Raw genomic sequence first — 5,561 nt, 5'->3', positions numbered from 1 at the left:
CCTTTTTGTAAAAAATAAAATGAAAATCTACTAATGGAGAGCTGTGATGGAGGTTTTTTTTCTTCAAACACGTTAAATTATCAAACGTAATTTACCTGCATTTGATTGATTTTGCCAATATTCATGCATTAGAAGTGAGACATTATACAACAGTTAGTTACAATCTGATTGGTTGAGAAGCGTTCTAACCGTGCTGATATTGGTGATAACAGCGCGGCCTTTTCACACCACAATGGTATTACTCCGCTGACGCGTTGCCATTAACGACAAGACAAGCTTCATGCACATAAACGCGCACGCAGGCGATACAGACTTTTTTCCTGATCGCGCTTTAAATCTGTTATCTGATATACAATCTAGCGCACTGTGTAGGGAACATAAATCCGTGATCTGACACACAATCTAGTGCACTATGTAGGGAACATTAATGTGTTTGTAATGCGAACAGTTAGCTTAACAGCCCAGTTAGCAGCTCCTAAAAGTTGTGTTATCACCCATAATCCTTTGGTGTGTGTGCAAGTTTTTTTATTTCTTTTTTTCCTTCCGGAGGTTCTTACCTTCTTCTTCTTGTTGTTCTTACCTCCCTAAAATGAGTTTTTGCAACTTGGGTTTGTAGTGTTAAACTTTATATTCATTGTGGAACTACTTTTTGGCGGAAGGTATTGTCAATATTAAAGCATATTTGTTATGAAATTCAGGGCTTCTTTGATTTATTTTCTTTATTTATTTTGAATTACATCACGGCTGGGATAATCTACGGTACTCGCCTTCGGCTCGTGCATGCGACCAAATCACAGCCGTGATGTTATTCGCGATAACACACGACCTCAAGTGTTCTATTGCTTAAGTATACCTCAAGTCTAGTGAGTGGCCCAGTCCTTTGTATATTTTTCTGTATGTGGCCCTTAGGAAAAAAAGTTTGGACACCCCTGATATATAGTATAGTATTACTGTGCTGCCATCTGCAGGTCTGATAGGAAACAGCAACACATCTATATCACAAAGTTTCTAAGTATTTATCATGCAGGTCTGTACTGACCTCTGCTGGTTATAAAACATTCCTACCTGTACTGAGCTTCACCACCCAGATCACAACCCTGACACAGTTTCACCACCTGATCAAGTTACACAACCTAAATCGATTTTCATCTCACAGGTCAAGATCTATTAATAGGACCAGGTTCCTACATCAAGACCAGTTTGCTCCACAAGAAGAACAAGCAGAAGAACCTTTATTGTTGTTATACCTGCGTACAAAGAAATGTAGTGTGACTCTCTCCAATAATGATAGAAGATGAGGAAAAAGTATTTACTCTACATCTGGATATTTACAAAGCAAGAACCAGCACAACTGAAGAATGGATTGCAATAAGAATTAAAATAAATTATGGGTATGTGTGTATGAAGCGCCATCAAGACAAAATTCCACCAGCAAGCCCTTCTGACTGAGTTCCCCCACACAAAATGAGTTTCACTAACCAGATAGGATAAACTGCTCTGGATTTGGGCAGTTTATCCCACTCTTCATGACAGATCCTCTCAGATTGGACGTTGAACGTCTCTAACCTCTTACAGCTGTTTCATGGGCGTTAATCTGGGCTCATAGACTTTTAGATCACTTAAGTGTTGTTTTGGCTGTATTGTTTGGGTCACTGTCACTTTAAAAGATGAACTGTTGGCCCAGTCTGATTTTGTGTCCCCTATGGAGGACTTTTCTTTGAAGAATGTTCTTGTTTTTGGCTGCAGTCTCTATATGCTGCTGAGAAACATCCCATAGCATGATGCTACCATTACCATATTTCACTGTAGAGATTTAGAATTAGCCAGGTGAAGTTCGGTCCTGTTTTATTGCTTAATGTTCTGTCCTGGGAGCTTCATTTACATCTCATCAGACCAGAGAATCTTGCACTTATGAGTCTTTTACATGTACCTCAGACAGGGTGTATATACAGTGTATCACAAAAGTGAGTACACCCCTCACATTTCTGCAAATATTTCATTATATCTTTTCATGGGACAACACTATAGAAATAAAACTTGGATATAACTTAGAGTAGTCAGTGTACAACTTGTATAGCAGTGTAGATTTACTGTCTTCTGAAAATAACTCAACACACAGCCATTAATGTCTAAATGGCTGGCAACATAAGTGAGTACACCCCACAGTGAACATGTCCAAATTGTGCCCAAATGTGTCAATATTTTGTGTGACCACCATTATTATCCAGCACTGCCTTAACCCTCCTGGGCATGGAATTCACCAGAGCTGCACAGGTTGCTACTGGAATCCTCTTCCACTCCTCCATGATGACATCACGGAGCTGGTGGATGTTGAACACCTTGAACTCCTCCACCTTCCACTTGAGGATGCGCCACAGGTGCTCAATTGGGTTTAGTCCATCACCTTTACCTTCAGCTTCCTCAGCAAGGCAGTTGTCATCTTGGAGGTTGTGTTTGGGGTCGTTATCCTGTTGGAAAACTGCCATGAGGCCCAGTTTTCGAAGGGAGGGGATCATGCTCTGTTTCAGAATGTCACAGTACATGTTGAAATTCATGTTTCCCTCAATGAACTGCAGCTCCCCAGTGCCAGCAACACTCATGCAGCCCAAGACCATGATGCTACCACCACCATGCTTGACTGTAGGCAAGATACAGTTGTCTTGGTACTTCTCACCAGGGCGCCGCCACACATGCTGGACACCATCTGAGCCAAACAAGTTTATCTTGGTCTCGTCAGACCACAGGGCATTCCAGTAATCCATGTTCTTGGACTGCTTGTCTTCAGCAAACTGTTTGCGGGCTTTCTTGTGCGTCAGCTTCCTTCTGGGATGACGACCATGCAGACCGAGTTGATGCAGTGTGCGGCGTATGGTCTGAGCACTGACAGGCTGACCTCCCACATCTTCAACCTCTGCAGCAATGCTGGCAGCACTCATGTGTCTATTATTTAAAGCCAACCTCTGGATATGACGCCGAACACGTGGACTCAACTTCTTTGGTCGACCCTGGCGAAGCCTGTTCCGAGTGGAACCTGTCCTGGAAAACCGCTGTATGACCTTGGCCACCATGCTGTAGCTCAGTTTCAGGGTGTTAGCAATCTTCTTATAGCCCAGGCCATCTTTGTGGAGAGCAACAATTCTATTTCTCACATCCTCAGAGAGTTCTTTGCCATGAGGTGCCATGTTGAATATCCAGTGGCCAGTACGAGAGAATTGTACCCAAAACACCAAATTTAACAGCCCTGCTCCCCATTTACACCTGGGACCTTGACACATGACACCAGGGAGGGACAACGACACATTTTGGCACAATTTGGACATGTTCACTGTGGGGTGTACTCACTTATGTTGCCAGCTATTTAGACATTAATGGCTGTGTGTTGAGTTATTTTCAGAAGACAGTAAATCTACACTGCTATACAAGCTGTACACTGACTACTCTAAGTTATATCCAAGTTTCATGTCTATAGTGTTGTCCAATGAAAAGATATAATCAAATATTTGCAGAAATGTGAGGGGTGTACTCACTTTTGTGATACACTGTATGTATGTATGTATGTATGTATAGATCTGATATCTGCCCAACCCTTGTACTTAACAAAAAAACAGATCCATAGCCGCTCAGGTGGCGAGCTGCTCAGGTGGTGCAGTGGTAAAATACGCTAGCACATCAGAGCTGGGATTTCGAATACATCATATCGAATCTCAGCTCTGCCATCCGGCTGGACTGGGTGGCTACATGAACGATCGGCTGTTGTTCACAGGGTGTAATAAGCCGGACCAGGGTTCCTCATAACTGATGCAATTACGACCTCTGCTGGCTGATTGATGGCGCCTGCGCAGAGGCTGACACAAGGCACACAAGGCTGATCTGCATATGAACTCGCCTCGTGCAGGTGAAAAGATGCAGTCGGTACTGAGCACGTGTCGGAGGGGGCGTGTGTCAGTTGCGAAGCTCCTCAGTCAGCAGTGGAGGGTTGTATCGGTTGAGGTGAAGTGTTACACAATCAGGGTAATTGGATACAATTAGATTAGGGGGGAAAATTGGGGGGGATTGGAGAAAAAGAGAAAAAAAAAACATGAAGCTCTAAAGAAACATTTCTCTTGTGTTACTGGTTATGAAGGCAGTTTGGTACTCAGTAGTGAGTTTTGTAACTGAGGACAGAAGTTGCTATTCTATACTGTATGCTTCCATACCGAGATACTACTTCACTACGACCTATTTCTTCACCACACTGCCCTTTACAGGACCTACAATACTTTTATATTTTGTTTTCCTGCTGGATGTTATTTAATATTGCCGCCACAACAGTGACACCTACACCTACTGTCTGGCTGCATGTGCACCAGGAGCATCGTCTTCAGTTTGTTTTAAAGCTCTCGTCATGAATCCAGCAGTGCTACAAGGAAACCAAGGACATGACAGAATTATAAAACAGCCTTAAACAGCTTAGTTTTTTTATGTACTGATTAAATAATGGTACTTTTAAATACTGCAGCTGTAAGTTTTAGTGCAGTGATTGAGCAAAGCCACAGAACCCATCATTACCAGTAAAATGAACCGTAACAGATGATTCAGTGCTGTTACACATTCCACTTCATCACTGTGTGTGTGTGTGTGTGTGTGTGTGTGTGGGTGTGGGTGTGGGTGTTTGCTTGTGTGTTTGGGGCAGAGGCCAAATTTTTAAAGAGGTAATAATTAACTGGATTAGAGGTTTAAATGCACTTTAAAGTACTGCAGTTTGTACTTCAGTTCACTTTTATTTAAATTTGATTTTTAATATTAATCAGTTGGGTTTTATTCATTATATTATGTAAATATTTCATTTAATAAACGTAAAATATTCACACAATTTTTCTAATAATAATAATAATAAGTGCTTCTGTGTAAAAAGCTTTTATTTCTTTTTATACTACAAATATTTCTTGCCATTCTATTTTGTTAGCTCTCACTTGCTAGTTTTGTTGTTGTTGTTGTTGTGTTCCTTTTTGCTCTAAATTAGCATTAATCAAGTTAGCCTTTTCACCCTAGGCTAGTTTTTGCATTCTAGTTTATCTACTAGATTAACCTTTACTCACTAGCTTAACTTTTATTTGGTAGGTTTGCCTTGACTGGTTGGTATTTACTAGGTGGGTTTTTACTTACTAGGTTCGTCTTTATTTTAGCTTAGCTTTTACGCTCCAGGATTGCTTTCACTTATTAGATTTGCTTTCACTCTTTAGGTTAGCTTTCGCTAGGTTTGTTTTTACTTTGGTTTAGCTTTTACTTATTAGGTTATACCAGGGATCTTCAAAAAGTTTCCTCACTTTTATATTGTGGTTATAAGAGGTGATGGTGGGTGGAGGAGTAATTGGTCGTGTCTGAGAGACTGAGAGACGCTTATAATCTGGATTTAGCTCCATCTGATTTCCAACTTTTTGGACGCTCATAGAAGCTTTAAGGGGAAGAAGATTTTCATGTGATGATGATGTGAAAGCAGCGCTGTATCAGTGGCTACGAGCTCATCCGGAAACATTTTTTTGCTGGTGGCATAAAAAAGTTGGTACGATGCTGGAAAAATG

The sequence above is a fragment of the Trichomycterus rosablanca genome, chromosome 14 (assembly GCF_030014385.1).
Source record: "Trichomycterus rosablanca isolate fTriRos1 chromosome 14, fTriRos1.hap1, whole genome shotgun sequence".
Classification (NCBI taxonomy): domain Eukaryota; kingdom Metazoa; phylum Chordata; class Actinopteri; order Siluriformes; family Trichomycteridae; genus Trichomycterus; species Trichomycterus rosablanca.
The sequence above is the reverse complement of the archived record's forward strand: the minus strand, read 5'-3'. Positions refer to the sequence as shown.